Source organism: Lonchura striata, chromosome 2 (assembly GCF_050655825.1).
Source record: "Lonchura striata isolate lonStrDom1 chromosome 2, ASM5065582v1, whole genome shotgun sequence".
NCBI classification, from domain to species: domain Eukaryota; kingdom Metazoa; phylum Chordata; class Aves; order Passeriformes; family Estrildidae; genus Lonchura; species Lonchura striata.
Window position 1 is genome coordinate 36,591,886 of NC_140704.1, and position 17,630 is coordinate 36,609,515.

The following is a 17,630-nucleotide window of genomic DNA, read 5'->3' on the forward strand; positions in this document are numbered from 1 at the left end:
CTTATAACATCCTATTATATTAATACATTACTGAAGTGCACAGCACTGTTCAGCACAGTACTCTTGCTTCAGCTTGACTGATGTATAGTATAGTTGTAGCTGAATCCATTACATTTAGGTCATATTTTTACAGTCTTTGAACTCGTAAAAAAAGCCCATAAAAACTATGTATAAGGCAGAAGACTCCTGGAGTTTGTGGTTCTGGGCAGAAGTTGAACTATCCTGTCACTATATGTCAATCTCAAGGTATCTTTAACTATTGGTGACCCAGAGAGAATCATGTCTCTGGCTCCTGTAATTTCCTAATGAGAGAGATACCCTTGCAGTGTCCTGGACTGTTTCAATGTCATCCCTGTGGCACACAGTGTAACATGCCATTGGACTTGTCCCCAGTCCCATAGTCACTGTGGTATCCTTGGTAAAGCCATCCTAACACTTGATCCCATGTGAAGATCCCACCAATATGAATGCTCACTGCAGTATATGACCACTCACAGGGCTGGAGAAGACAGGGAGGAAGAACACAATGTTCCAGCCTAGAGTAGAAAATGCTAGTTCTGTTGGGAGCATGAAAACCAGCTGATCAGGCACTATATCTACCAAAGAACCTTGACAAGCACCAGTGTTAGCTCCATGCATGGTGCACAGTATCTGGCTGGTGAGAGCTGCTACCTCTGAGCTCCGATCCAATATTCTCAGCTGCTCTGGGTGCTTATCACAAGCCAAATAATGCTGCAGTGGTCTCCTAGGTAAGGAACAACTGACCATCCGCCTGTAATTTTGGGATAGGTGGAGGAGCACTAGTGTTTTTTGATTTTCTTTTTCTTTATTTTTCCCGGAGCAGACAAGTCGCTCATGCCAGGGCAAAGGCTGGTAGGCACTGTCTTCTGGAAGGTCACCAGGTAGCTCTCCCAGCTTGGGGGAGAGCAGCTTGCTGTTTGCTAACCCACTGGCCTTCCAAATCCAAGCAACTGTGGGGGGAGAGGGAGGTCTGCAAGGTCTCTGCCAAGGCTTGCTGTGACCTTAGGTGCTGCCTCAGTAGACACAGCTCCGGCAAGAGGAGAGCCATGTGCAGTGCCATCTGGACCCACGCTGGCGAGGTGACCCTCCCTCCGGCACTCTGGTCATGGACACCTGTGCCTGAGTCTGCCTCCAGAGCCCCAGTCCCTGCTCCTCTCGGATCTCACCCCAGGAACTGCTCAGGCATCTCCCTCTGTCCCTCCTCTCTGTGGACAATGGTGACAAGCTGCTGTCTGTCCACCCCAGCTAGTCCAGGGCTCAGCAACACGCACACTTGGGATGTGGATCTCTGTGGCTCCTGTACAAGGAGATGTTTGTGCAACCTCCTGGGAGCCTTATTGCCTCTGCAACCACCCAACAGATGTAGGCACCACCAGGGACTGGCTTGTCCTCTCTCTCACAGCCCTCTATGGCTGTCCCAAAAAATCAGGTGAAGCAGGGGAATTTGCCTTAATGTCCCTTTCATTTCAATAAGTTTGAGAGGACACACTTGGCAAGTATGAATAAATAATATTCTAATAAATAAGCAGCATTGAAAAGAATACTTGAAATAATGTAGCGATATTATCCTCAATATACAAACACTTATCCTAAATTCTTGTTTGGAGAAATGGGAAAAAGAAAAGAAAAAGATACACCAAAAAACTGTTGGGAGGATTTGTTTGTTTTTGTGAGTCTTCTAGCTCTTCTTGTGTTTTCATCTTGCTCAGCAGGACTGCCAGACCTTTCTCTTCACGTTCTGATACTTCCTCTTTGTGATCTGGATGAAAACAGTAATTGCAGAAACATTTGAATTTTTTAAAAACATGTTACTGAACTTTTTTAAAATAATTGTCAGTAATGTTTGGACTCAAATTTGAGAGCTGGCTCATGAATCCCATGCTGGAGTGATAATATTTGTATTTTTTGGCACCACATACTTGTTCCTATTGCTTTCAACTATTTTCAGGCAGGAAAATAAAAAATTTGTGCTGTTTCTGACAATCAGCCTGTTCCTGCACACTTTCTTAACTGGTATATTGCTGGGGATAATCTTGTTACCCTTTCAAACACCATGAGAAATGTCCCAATTAATGCCTTTGCAATAAATGGGACAGTCTGTCCACAAACATGAGATATTCTCATATTCCCACTTAGTTTATTGTCTTCATAGTTTTTCTTACTGCAATCATGATCATTAGCACTAGAAAAATGAACTACACTATAACTTAGTCTAATTACTGTGTTTTAACGCATTTCAAGTAAGAGTAGTGCTGTTTAATCCATGTCAGCAGGTTGCACACTGATGAAAATATAATTCTGTTTTTTACTCTGTATTACTTGTATTACTGTCCCCTCAAAACCTCCATTGTGTCCCATATACCTCACCTTTTCATGAACAGCCTGCCTTGGTCCATCAGCTGTTGTGACTGTAATAGTAAGAATGTTAATTATTTAGCTATTAATTCCCTTGTTTTGTTTGTCCTCAACCTTAGGGTTTCTTTGTCACATCTTTCCAATCTAAAGCATTTGGGAGAAAAAAAGAATAAATGCTTTTCTTTGTTTTAAAGCTTGTTTTGTTTTGTTCTGCTGTAGATCAGGAAGTATATCACTCCAACACCATAAAAGGTCTAGGTAGTATGGAGGCCTGCAAGAGAATACCTGCTGTGGTTTTACTTTGCATGCCTGAAAGAAAGGTCCTTTCCTTCCAGCACATTCCCTGCATTTCTGTAGGAGGCTCATTTTCCAATTGCAGCTTCTGTTGACATTCATGTCCCCAACATTCTTTTACAGAGACAGGCAAAGTGATCAGCCTGATGTCTCTGGGTCTCCAGTTACATCGGGGGGTTATGGTTGGTGTAGATGGAATGATCTTGGCCTCATGAAGATCAATATGAGGATTGCAACTGAACTACATTCCTTTTTTTTTTTTTTTAATTCAATTTTACAGAACCTCATTGGTCAGAATTCTGTTTTGATCCTGAGATGAAACTGGCTAAGAAAACTCGGCCTGGATTTTTAAGTTGCAAACAACTGGACAGAAATGGTGGCCAGGAATCCCTTGCTGATGGACCTTACATGGTTCACATCATTCTTAAGTTCTCCTTGGCACTTAATTAAAAAAAAGCCCAAAACAACAAAAACCAACAAACCAAACAATGAACCTACCAAATTTAAGTCTGATGTTTTTCTGAAACAGTGTGTTGCCATGTGAATCTACTGGCCCAATGAGAGTTACATGGGCTGCCTATGTAGAATAGCTGTGTGGAGACACCACAGTCGCTATGGACTGCCAGCCACAGAGCTAAAAATGGGATTAACCCTGGCATGGCATCTCATGTACAAAAAAGAATATTTGTTTTGGTGGAATGTCTGTGAGCCCCTTTATTCTTTATTACTCTTGGTGTTTCACCTCCGGATACTGAGGTATGTCAGAGTATAAAAATAAGTTTCCTTTGTGTACTGGATATAAACAGAATCGATTTAAATGTGCCATTTTACTCTCACAGACCCAAGAAAAAGTCCCTTATGGTTTAGCTTCATCAGGTGTGTTAATTTTACCCAAGACCCACAGCGCTGACAACTGTATGATTCATAAAGAAGCATACCATCATGAACCTCAAGGAGTAGAATTTAGATGTGGCTTGAAATACAAGATAGAAATTGAATGTAATAATGAAAAGCATTTGATTTTCCCATAAAAGTGGCAGATACAAGGTCAGCAAGTGAAAGATGTGTGTGGGTACTAATTTCAGTACTTCAGTCAGGCTTCCAATCCAAAGGTTTTGTTCAGAGGCTTGTGACTCATTTATAAATATTTACCAAGCTGGCAAAATTGTCACTGAGGAGCTTGGGAGGTTTCTCTAAACAAACATTTTATCAGAAAAATAGGTGTTCTATCTTGAACCTTTGTGAAATGATGGGAAATTTCTACTCTCAGTTGGAGTATCCTAACGCAAAACATTTGTAGGTCTGCAAAAAAACAAATGCAGAAATTGACAGTTTTGCATTTAGTTATCCTGTTTTTTCTTTAAACCAAGCTTGGATCAAAACAGATTTCAAAGAAAAAAATAACCAGTTTTCAAATACTTAAGAATAATTTAAGGACAGTTCTACTTAAAGCCATCTATCTTGAAAATGGTCCAGTCCAGAGCTAACGAGGTCTGTACACACCACTCTCAGCTTTCCAACTAGTTGAGCCCTGAATTTTCAGGGGAAAAAAAAGTGTTATAATAAATCTCAGAAGCATTATTTCACTTGGAAACACATTTGAGATAACTGCATGTCCTCAGAAGTGCACTCACATTAGTAGTAGTTCATTAAATGGTTCTAACTTTTTGAAGCGTGTTAAGTCTGCAATATCTACCCATGTGAGGTAAAATTGCAGACTGAAAAACTTGATGTCTGATAGTACAGAAGTTACTGCTGTTATAAATCAGTCTTTTTTGTGGTTAAATGATAGGGTGGAGAAGGGTGAGGGTGAAACAAGTAACTATCTCTCCTCTCCATCTAATTTGAAGGAACATTAAAAGATGAATGAGAAAAGGGTTTTCTTAAATTTAATTTTACAGCAGCTCCACAGCTCTCTGAGTTTATCTTTTTTTTGTTTTCTTTTTTTTTTTTTTAATTTTAATTTTCTGATAAAATTTGCTTTAACTGAAAGAATGTTATATGTGTAAGATAATGCCTGAAGAAGAAAATTTCCAAGCAGCATCTGATGCTGTTTGGGAGCAGAGTCCTGGCTCTCTCTGCTCTATCTCCCATATGTTGGCTGCTCATGTTGAAGGACACTAATGAACTCTAATTGACCTTAATGATGAGAAAGTTCTGCTGAAACCAAAGGTATACACAGGACAGCACCACTTCTCTCCACAGCAAGACAAAAATCAGAAGTTATGTGCAAATGGCCACTGGTAGATGCTTGTAAGAGATTGATGACTTTTTTTTCTTATATTTTTTATTCTTTTTTTTTTCCCTAGCAGTCCTTGGTGGCTTCCTAATTTAGATGGAAAAATGTAAATAGAAAATGAGTCCTTAATTGTAGGGCTGAACATCCATGATCCTCACTTTTAAAGAACAGCTCATGGCCAGTGTCTCTGAATATTAAAAAGATTTTATTTATGTGTCTCTTTTTGGGAAGCTGTAAGAGTGTTATCTGATTTACCATGATCTGTGAAATTGCACCCAGGAATTGCCTAAACTTTTTTTTTTTTTTTTTCCTCCACGATTGTATATTTATTATTTAACTGCTGTGGAGCATTTGGTCAACTAGTAAGATTATATTTACATTCCAGCAGTGATATGTGACCTCAGTCAGAGATCAGAGCTACATAATGGGCTTTTTTAGGAGTTGCCTTAGTTTAGTTAAATTAATAAGAAAAGAGGTTATTCTGACCCAGCAAGTTTACAAGTTTACATCAGGATACAACAAGGTGCTGAGACAGATGAATAAGAGGTAAATGTGTCAAGAGGAAAAGGAGGAGGAGGAGAAGAAAAGCATATTTTTTTCCATAAGAAATAGTAATTTCCTCTCTTTACCTGTTTAGTCACTGTTTCTTCTGGGATATAGATTCCAGGACAGATTATTTGCAAGTGAATGAGTCCTCCGTCCTGCAAAAACCTGCACAGGTGACTAAATCCATACATTTGCTTTAGAGGATTGAGGCTTCAGGGTTTTACACTTTTGCAACTTCAGCCTCATGTTTGATTCTGTCTTTTGATTACCTTCTTGGCTAATGGCATAATGACAAAATGGCAATCAGGCACTTCTGCTTTTATATTTACAGTAACTTTGAGTGATCATATGGGGACTCACACAGGAAAGCATAACTTACTTTGAACCTCCTACCCTTTCCTCATGCATGGTTTAAAATAAGTAGGCACAGTTATCAGACTCTTGTCAGGACTTGTAACTTGTCTGCAATAACAAGGTTAACCAGCAATAGCTGTCTGTGCTCTGTGGTTGCATGCCAGTAAAACACTGACAAATTGAAAACTGTAATGAGAATAAACACATTATGAATATACCGAGCACATTGACACTTTTACATTAGAAACTGCGGTCATGGTAAGTTGCCTTGTCCTAACCAACCCCTGCTGTTTGAAATAGGGCCCCATTTTAAACTTATCATGTGCTCTAAAACAGTGGTAATAAATGTGTCCTGTGTGCCATAACCCTAGGTTTTCGAGACATGGTTTAAAATGATTTGCCTGCTTGGTGTATTCCTACTTCCCTCAGTAAACAAGACTGAAAGTTAATAACAAGAATGGTTTCATAAATGAAAACATAAATTGTCACAGAGCTGAATAGACTTATAATTTATAGACAATCAGAATTTTCAAGCAATAATTGTTCTATTATTTTTGTTTGGGCTTCTTTTAGAATTTTGTTTTCCCCCTGCAGATATGATTTGGCACGTGTAGATTAATAAAAGATTCACCATAAATCATTTTTCAGCACTGAATTATCTCAAAATGTGCTCAGTGCTGTTCTGTAAATCATGCAGAGGATTCTATGGACAGAAAAGTGTGACTTCCTGGTTTGGTATACAGTACATACACAGGTGGTAAAGATGCAAAGGATGTGTTACTACGTCAGGACTGAGAGACGTAGGCCTGAATTTGGCTCTCTGTACTTAAAAGTGGAGTGAACGGGGTGGTTTGGCTATGTGTGCATTGCTCGGGAGCGCGGCGCAGTCGGTGCAGTGGGCAGCCCTGGCACGGGCAGCGCATCTCTCAGCAAGCAGGTGTGTCGCAGTCAGGAGCGAGCTACATTGGCAGCGCTCTGCGGGGAAGTTTGTGCTGTGGTTGCCAGCGCTGGCTGGAGCAGTCATTATCTTTCTGCTTTACGTGAGCCTTCTCAATGGCTGTTTAATCTCACCCCGCTTCCTGCCCCTCCAACAGGTGAGGTTTGGCCAGCAGGGGACATGAGATGCAGGAGTGGAATGGCTGGCTAAGAAGGAAACTTTGGACCCTAGAGTAATTCAGGTAACCCAGTGGCTGGAAAAGGAAGGAAATGCTTTTGAGTCTCCAGAGCTGTGTGTATTGTGGAGGATTTGCTCCCAGCTGAGCCTTGGCATCCATGCAGGACCTGACAGGTTGCCTTGTGGGTGTCCTAGGCAGCCCAAGAACTATGGTAGCCTTTGTTGTCACTCAGATTTGGGGAGCAGGATGTCAAAAAGGCAAAGGAAGGAGGTGGGGCTGTAGACCTATTATCCCTCTTTATCAGCCTGTGGAGCTGGGCCAGTACCTGAGGGAACAACGTGGCGTGTGATTGCTCACCTCCCATGAAGAGAGGGTGCATGCCTTGAGACTGTAGCTGGGTGGTTTTACTATCCTGCCAAAAATTCAGAAATTTCCCTTTTTGTATCAGGATGAAACAAGTGTTCTAAGGCAACTCTGGAGAAGCCAGTAATGTACAGGATATTAGGACACTCACATAGAAGATGCTAGTGTCCCATGCTTCAAGCCCTGATTTTGCTTCACTCTAATTGAAGATTCAAACATGCCAAAGGCCATGTACAAAACATGCCCTCTTTTCACCATCCTAGCATTTTTCAAGGGTGGGATTTTCCCCACCTCTCTGCACAAATATCACCTCCACCCTCTGCGAATTTAAATTAAGTGCAATTCACAGTCAGACAGGCCAAGCAGAAGAGGTGAGATCCAGCAGCCTGGATTGAGACAGCCTGAAGCTGCAGACTTCAGCATCAGGCAGAGTTTTGCTACTGCCTCACTTCAATAAAGTTCTCTCCTGGACGAGGACAGAAGTCAGCAGAGGGAAAAGGACTCCAGCACTGCACGACAGTAGACTCAATCCCATCCTAGTCTTGGTGGCAGCAGTGAAAGGTCACTAGCACTGAGGAGAGGATTTGTTTTTCCAGGGGTGAATGGACAAAACCACCTGTCTGTGTAAATACTTCCTGAGGGCTGTAATCATGCTCTCTAACTTCAGCACCCTGAATTAACTGATGCAGGTGCCTACATCTTTCTGGAGATGCCTAGATCTTTCTGGAGAAATTAGGCTCTCAGATCAGTTTCCTGAAGGCAAGAGACACTCTCCTGTCACCTGCCTGGCCTTAGCTGCTGCAGCAGAAGGGCATTGCTCTCCTATACAGTGTCTGTGTTACACCTGCCAATCAGCCTTGGGCTGATATCTTAGCTATCCTAACATATTCCATGAACTTGATGCCTAATTTGGAAGAAAGCCATTTAATCCTGGGTTCCTACTTTTAATTACCTTGAATTGCAACTGGTCTAGGTGTCTAAAGTAAAGCATGCCTATACATGACAATCTCCTCCCTTACTGGAGTCTGTGTAGATCAGCTGGGAGCCCTAATCTTGCAGTCCTGGCACCCTTGAGAAGAGCACAAACTTGGTTTGGAAAACTCACACAGGTGCTCCCATCACATTGGGCTCTGCTGGCAGAGGTCAGATGGCAGGTCTTATACCATGTTTCCATTCAACCTCTTCTTATGCTCCTGTTCATTTTCTCATCTCTCCCTGATGACTAGACTCATCTGTGATTCCAGGCAAAAGCTTACATTAATGCAATTTCTCACCTTCATATTTGACTTCTTCAATAGGAATATTCTATTTTCTTTTATCCCCAATCAACAGACATAAATGCTTTTCATTTCTGTGATTTACAGATTCAGACGGCATTGAACTGGCTCCTGGAAAATGCTAAACGAAGTAGATAAAAATGTTGAAGCAACAGTATTCATTTACTCATTTTTCAGTCCTAAGCTGTTAACTACAGAAATGATGCTCTAGAATAATTTTCTTTTGAGTGAGCTGAGGTTTGAGCTTTTACCCCAGGAACAACATTCCTAAGAAGACTAAATTGTTTTAACTCCTGGTTCTGTCAGGTCATCTGCCATATTGATGTGTTTGGCACACATGTAATCTTTGTTGCTGCTAAAGAAAGCCTTTCCAGTGATTCTCTGCTGTTCTACAGTGCTGCCTTTGGCTACTCTTAGTAGCCAAGCTAAGGGTAAACCTGTGCTGCAGACACCAGCATCGCATGGAGCTGTGCAATAATGCAGAGCTTCATGGAGGTTAATCTGCTCTGCCAAATAGACTTTGGCTGAACTAGCCCATAGCCACCATCTCCTATTCAATTTTATATGATTTAGTCCAAAACCAACTGTCAATCACAGTAGGGGCTGTGTTACTAAACTATCAGTGCACTGTCAAGGAAAAAATGCTTCAGGTGCATGGCAAAGTGGTACCCACACAGTGCTTTGCTATAATTACATGGATGTAACTAACGAAGGAAAAGGTGTTGTGAATCTTTTTCATCCAGCCTTTTACTGTTCTCTTGTCTTTCTCCAAACAATGGTCACAAAAGGCCTGGAATCTAGATAAAAATAACAAGCATTAAAATTCAACATTTAGAAGAAATAAACATCAGTAAACTGAAATGAAAATTGCCCCTTTAACTGATGTTTTCTTCCCAACATTTAGGATTATATTAGCATTTTGAAAAGATTTTTGATAAATATGGATGTGGGAAAGAAATACTGCAAAGGTATCTACCACATACAGCTTAGAAAAACCATGTGTGTATTCATGTCAGAAAGAGAAATATATTACCTGGCACCAAGGCAAAGAGCTTGCAGAAGATATGAGTGCTCTAATCTGCGTTCAAATTTTTTTTCATTTAAATATTGTTTTGTTCATGTTAGATTAGGTCTTAGAAGTTATGGCTGAGAACAAGACCCTAATGAATACGCAAAGAATAAAATGACACTCTAAAGCAAATAATATTATTAGAGCTAAGCAATAAATTATTTTGAAATGGCACCAATATTCAAAAATTGTATTTCTGTTCCAGAAAAGGCTGAGCTAATAATCTGAAATATCTGAAGTGTCTCATTACTATATTGTATTGTTGATAAGCCTTTTTCTGCTACTACTTTACTCAAAGCTGTGGCAAGGTTATAAAATTCCATGCAATATAGAAGGGTTCAGTAAATCTGGGTTTATTTTCTGTTTTGTAAAATGCAGAGAATCTCTCACTCTTCTCCTAAAATTTCTCTAGAAAATAATAGATGTTTTCCCACCACTAGTAGCCAAACAAGTCCCAGCTACCTACGGTGTGGGGGAAGATAATCTAAAATGTAAACAGGTTAATACTGCACCATGATATCTGGTAGTGATGAAGCTGAAAGAAAGAGATGGTTGGAACAATGCTGATGAAAACTTGCTTCAACTCAAGCAGAGGAGCGAAAGTTGTTCAAGTAAGTGAGTGAAATGGAGAAGCAGATGAGAAAATTATGCTGCAGGCTAAGCTGCAGGAATCAAATTGAAATTTCCTTGAATAAGTGTTTTGTAACTGTGATCTCTAGTCCAGGAAACTAAGCAGACTGAAAATAGAAAGTTGCAGCATTCAGGTACAGGACCAAAACCCCCTTTTGAGACTACTCTTTCAATCAGGGCACTTCTAATAATTTTTTCCTGATTATCTTGTCTTTCACAGACAATTCTTTAAGCGTTAAAGAATAAACAGCATAATTTTCACAAGTATTTTATGAAAGTAACAGAATTACAATACAGTGCTAGTTATGCAAATAATTTAGGAACCAAAATGCCACTGCCATATTGCTAAAGGACCTGTGCCATTACCTACCATGTCTTCTCTTTTGCATCACTTTGAGCACTGGTTTTAAAAGTTATCCTTGCCAAACATTTAGACAGACATTGATTATTAGGCAATCTGCTTATTCTCTTGTTTGCTGCTTCACTTGTATGAAATGCACAATTTTCCATTTCTGTTTTTTAGCATTATTTCATCCATCTTTTTTAACTAGGCAGAGACATCTTTAGCAAGCAGCAGTAATATGTAAGTGGGATAAATTTATCTTTCAAAAGCTTACACTTGGTCTTGCATGTTTTCTTGTTATTAAGGTTAGATCTCTCTTTCTCATTTTAAAATACTCAGTATTGCATTTTTAGACATCCTGCCAATCCAGTTTTAGAGTGTCAGTTTTTACTTTTCACTCAAAATTCAATTCATTTGTTCTACATGAACTTGAAATAATCTTCCTAATGCTTAGTCCCTTCTGGCTGTAAAAAAATAAATCTATGAATTGATAAAAGCATGATGCACTGCTTTATAATGCTTAACAATAATGCTTTTCTGATAACACAATTAATCATTTATTTCTTATTTATTTTAAATAAAATAAACATTAAAATTGGTCTCCAAGAGCTCTGCTAGAGTTATACTTCATTTGTAGACTTCTGAAGGATTATTTTTACTTGGATCATTTCAGGGATCTGGTTTATTTCACAGCCCAACATCTAGTGGTGTCAGCATGACCAGGGGGAGGCAAACTGTGAAGTGGGGAGTGGGAAGGAGGAAATAGAAAGTTTCTTCCCTACCAACTCCTCTGTATCATTTAATGACAACGTGCATCACTCCCTAATTTTTTCTGCACCTGAAACCTTTGACTCCAAAAAAAGGGTTAATTTTCATTAAATGACCAGCTGAATTAACTAGGCAGGGCACCTGGACTCTACTTGCATTAGCCTTTCTGCAGTGAGGATGAGTCTCTAGCAAAAGCATTATGTGCTTCTTCTCAAGCCTCCCCACACATCCACAAGGTCAGATAAAGGTTTCCTGTGGTTACTGGGAACAAATCACAAGATAGCCAGCTCATCACACTTTAACTAACGTTTTCTATATAACTTTTACCCATATGAACAAGGAGGAAAGAAAAGCCTTTGGTTTTGTGTTGTTTTGCAATGTGGTTCTCAGAAAAGCGAGTTTAATCTGAGTCGTCAGGTATTGGTCACCAAGACTACTTTTGATATGGCCTCAGAGTTTCCATCTCTGAAAGACACTGATTTAATCACTATGTTCCCTTCACAAACACTTGGATGAGAAATTTACCGTAAAACCCCTCAGAGTGCCTAACCAATGACATATACAGCAAAACTGATGAGCATCACAGAAGCCACCTCTGACACAGATGAAAATGTTTGCTTGTGGCTCATGAGTTTTGCACATAGTGGACACAAAGAGATGGCTCTTAAACTGCCTTTTTTTCCCATTGTTTTTTTAATTGTATATATGACTTTGTATACATAAAGTACTCTTACTGCAATTGTTTATGGGAAGCACAGGAAAAAAATCATTTTTCAGAAAGAAACAACAACAAATTTATATTCTGTGAAAGAAACTAAAAACTTGTTTGCATTCAAAGAACCTGTAGGATAGCTTTAAATGAAACTGCAACACTTGGAGAAACTTTAATTTCATCAGGTGCTGATGACACATAAAACTTCTTGCAGCAATTAAGGAATCGCACAAAAATGATGCTGCCTTTGTGTTTCTCAGTGAAAAGAACATGTAAATATGGACATAGTTCATTACTTCTAAAAGGAAGACTATCAATTACTTTTAACAACTAAGTATTTCCTCACAAATACAGAAAGTTCAGGTTTGTTTTTTTGTTTGCTGCAAGTATGTCAGAGCCTACAGTTTTCAGCCCTTTTAAATTAATGGACAAGCTAACAAACATTTCATTTTCTGAAAAAGAAGGATTTCCTTATGTTGTACAACTACCACACTTTTTATTTAAAATCAAATAGTTGTGAATATTTCTTTACTATTACCTCCTTTTTGACTCCTTCCTTATGTAAATGTTGGTAATTAAATGTTGCAATGGTATTACTGTCCACTACAATGCTAAGAAATGCTGCTCTATATTACCTAATCATTTTCCAAACCTAGTGGTTGTGATTCACCTCAAAAATTATTCCAAGAGTTTTCCCATAATGCCTTTCACAAGCTAGCAGCATTATTCTGATAGCAGCAAAACCAGCTAGATCTGTCCTGGTTCCTATTGTTATGGCAAACATTTATGATATATATAGATACACTGATATTTCCAGCATAGTGTGAAGTAAGTGGGTCAACTGGATCCACGTTCTGCTGGCAGATGAAGTACATTGTGCTAAATGATCTGCATTGACTAACAACTGACAACACAAGGATGTGGGCATGGGGCATATCATGGAGAATATTATTCACTTCCTACATACCCAAAGATATCAGAAAAGACATGTTATGAACCTTAGTTTCCCAGAGCAGGCTTTTGGGAATGTGAGTTTAACATCACCAAGCATACATCCAGCCCAAGAAACACAGGATAGGTAGACATGAGGATACAGATGCAGGCTGGTTGTGGTAAGACCTGGCTGTGACAGAGCTGTTACTGACAGTGCATCACTTCTCTTCCTCATAAAACTGACAAGCTCTTCTCTGATGCATGCTGTTGCGAGCATCTTTTTTACTCCTTGCGGACTAAAATTATGCCATGTGTCTTTTCCAGTGAATATAGTTTTTCAGCAACTATAAATTAAATTTGATCCTGAACATATATGTGTAAAAATGTGGTTAATAATGATTTCACAACATGTTTCTATAAAATATACTATATTAAGGTTGCAGTACTAATGACATTGCTGGTTTTCATTGCCCTTTTTCATTCTTGGATGTCTGAAACTACAGCTTGATCCCTAGACTTCTGAGTTCTGTGAGGGTCTTCCCTTGGCATCTGAAAACTTTGAACCAGTTGTGTCAGTTCATCAAGAGAAAGATCCTATCCTTTGAATTCATCAGTGCTCAGTAAACAAGGTGAGTTTGCTGGGTCAGGGACAGATGGTTCATGTGAGTTCATAAATGTTCTAAACTACACAGTGGAGACCTTGCTCAAATGGTGGTTCTATGAATAGAAAGAAATAGTAAGTGAAATTCAAACTCTGAAACTATACAATTAATTTCTGTTCTGGAGAACTAAGAGACTCCAAAAAGAGTGAGTTCTCAAGTACTGAGGTGACCAACATTTCTAAAATACACCAGCACGCAAGCTTTTGCTGAGTAAACTATAAACTCCCACGCTATTGCAGAATGACTGTCAGTTCCTGCCTCATAACATCTGAACACCACTTTTTTTTCAAAGAGTTAATCAAAGTACACCACCAAGAATAAGTAATTCCAAGAAGTGTCATCAACGAACTCACTTGAACCCAGCTGAGGTGCTGCCCTACGACTTCAAACAAATGCATCACTTAGGCCAAGCACTCTTCTGTTCCTCCCTGACCATCACACCTCTCTGGAGCAACTGTCACAGGCATAGAAAAGTCTAGAGAAAGACTGACACCAAAAATGTAGTATTCCTTTCTTAACATACTAATCTTGTTTTTGCTAACAGTGGCTGGTATACAATTTTGCAGTTTTCTGTTCCTGGCTTGATTTTAGATCACCTATGTCTAAGGGCCATGTATATTACAATGAAATAGTAGTTTTGGTTTGTTTGTTTATAAAATCTCCTTTTTTTCTGGACTTTTAAAATGAAATTAAAATCTCTCTGCCCACAGACAAGCTGTAGTAACTTTCAGTGGGAAAGTAACTTTCTGTCAGCAGTTTTTTGCATTTCTTCCCATGTTCTGAAAAAAGCTGCAAACCTCACGGTTGCTTGCAAGAAAAAGAAATTGGAATTGATTCCTACAACAGAGAAAAATTTCTTTGATATTTGCACTATTCACAAGGAGTTCATCCCTGAAACAACAGCACATCCTGGAAGCACACTCCAACACTGTCAAAGCTTTTTATACTAAAATAGACTAAGGGTGAAGGATTCATGTAAGTGGACAAGAATGTAACTCATACATTAATCAGTGATTGTGAATCAAAATTATTCTGGGTAATTAAGTAACTCTGAAGGTGTTTTAGTACACTAAAAGGAAAAAAAATCCCACCTAAGATACTATAAAATACCTTTGGCCTAAAGAAATCATAGATCACATTAATTTACCCTTCAATTCAGCCCAGACACTGCTTACGGCAGAGTACTATGTAAACCTACAAAGCCAACTACTACAGGCTCTCAGTTTGTTGAATGTTTTAATTAAGGGGATTCCATCAAAGTATTTCTCACTATTAGGAGAATATTGTATACAAAACAACTAGAGATGGGTGAACTCATTTCACCTCATTACAAGCTCATTCAAAGACCACTTCTAATCATGAATATTGTTCTTTTTAGAAGATGATGACATAGAATAATACCTAATGATAAAATAAGGAAAGTAAAGAGAAAAAAGCAGCATGGGAAAAGAAGTATCAACACTGTGAAGAACGAATCTGATAATATGGACAGAAGAAAGGAAATACTAGCAATAGTAAATACTAGTAAAGGAATACTAGTAATACCTTCTATTCATGGTCGAAAGAAATATCTGGCAGATTAGGTAGCCATATGAGGTTTATTTACCATAACCTACCTACAGTTCCAATTCCTATATGGGGAAAAAAATAAAAAAGGTTTAAGTTACATCAAAGAAATGTCTGCAAAGTCAAGCTAGCTCTTCAAAACCAGAAGAAGGTTCTTTGGTCCAGAAGAATAATGTAAGGTGTTCACAATGTTCACAGACACTGAGTTTGCTCAAGACTAATGATAATTCCTCGTGAAATGCAAACTGAAATTTGTTTGCCTACCAAAACAACCCTAAACTACCCTTTTCCTATCCCCTTTTCCACTCACAGATGCTGGCATGTGTTGGCTTGTTATTGTAGTTTATGAATGTTGGCCTTTATTTCTGTGAAATAAATGTTATCAACTTCATTTGACAAAATGTAAAATTATATGCAAAGTTGACAGACTTGGAAAAAGTAATAGAAATTAAACGGAGATAAACATAGCTTCTGGAATATGTGTTCTCTTGATCAGTTCTTTTACTCTGAAGGGCTACATAATTATACCAAGCCATATGTGTGTCTTTTTTTTTTTCTTTAATAAATATTCCTGAAACTGGACAAGTGCTAATAGCACTGCTCAGAAGAATGACATCTATCATCCAGAAACTTCTCAATATAGCTTATTTTATCAGTTCAATGATGAAGAAAAAATTAACTATAAATCAGAATCTCAAATGTTTTAGCTGAATTTAAAACAATATTCTAAAGTCTGCCCATGAAAATATGGGATTCGGCTATCCAGCCACACAAGATGTCACCTCTACTTTACCTGGAGATCTAAGTGATGAATTATATATACTGTTCCCACACAACACAGGACAGGTGGAATTTGAATGATACATCCCATAGCGTATAAATCATATAATATAAAGTAAACACTCCATAGGTTATGGGTTTTAGTATTCTGGAATCAAGTCGCTTATGCCAATTGGTAGCTCTTTATGTCCTTCATTGGTCTTTTAATAACAAGCTATTTGATCTTTCTGTCTAATTGCTCTCATGTTAATAATTATGCAGGATTAGGAAAGCTCTAACTTAACTGTGCATATGGGAGGATGTATAGTTATGACATCCCTGTAAAATCTTTGTGAGAAAGACATGACCCAGGGCAGTGAGGAAACTCTCCCAGCAGAGCTGACAAGTTGGGCACAGTGCCACGCTGACGTAGCTGCCCTGTGCCAGCTCGCTGTGCCAGCATGGGTGGTGGCCACCCCTCAGAGACAGAAATTTGCCCCAGAACCCTGTGTCTGAGGGTGGCAGGGGCAGCTCTAGTGCTTTTATGGGTTCCATTTTAACTATATCAGGGTATGCCACAGTCTTTTGCTTACTTGCTGTCTCAGGCAGGGAAGCTGATTTTGCAGGTGTCAGTCTAAGGTTCCATGGGGCTTTGCAGGACTCCCTAAGAATCACCAAGCAGGGACTTGAAGTACATGTCTGTATCACACACAGAAATGACAGGAATGCTTTCCTATGACTCTGATCACTTCAGCAATGGTGGAAACCAGCAAACATCATCTTGGAAAATCTGGCTAAAGAATGCTGCCTTTCTTCTTACTCCAACAGCTCCATGAGACAATACAATGGATATAAATCTTTTGAGGACAATCACCCTATTTTAATTTTCAAAGTATTTCTTCAGGCTTGGCTACTTCAGCTACTGCTTTACTAAGCAGCTCCATAAAAACTTGCACAAGATGACAGAGGGGCAGAGGCTGATACAGAGGTAGGAACATGTCAGACCCACTTTGTTTCTAGTCATATGTTGGAATAACAAGATCCTTGCTGTTCTTGTTTAGCCACACTGGCTATTGCACTGAGCAAGCTGGAAAGGGAGGAGGAAGGAGAAACTTAATTTCTTTGCCTTCTCCCTGACTGCTTAGGAAGCTGAAGCTCCTGGTAGGAAGATTCTACTCCTCCATGAGTCTTATGGCCAGTGGCATGGCTGTACAGCAGGCATGGCTTTTTAGACATAAAATTTTGCCCCTTGTCTGTTTTAGCTGATTATGGAAGGATGGATCTAACGATGAAGACCAAGGTGGACATAAATGTCAAATTAATTTGGGCAATCAGCTTCTTCAGTCTCCTTCTTCTCCTGTTAGAAGATAAGGGGTCTGGGGAACTCCTGTTTTAGCCCTGTATGTGTAGGAAGCCATTTTTACTCCCCTGTGCTTGAAAAACAGGTCTGACAGGTTACTGGCTTGCAATGCTCTGGAAGAGCATGAGGTATGATTTCCTCATTTCCCATTTCCTTATGCTTTTTGATCCACTAAGTAAAAAACAGGGTTGCAAACACCCTGGTGTACTTGGGAGCGAGTTGATTTCTGTTTCCTTCCTGCAGCCTGCTCAGGTGTTCATGTGC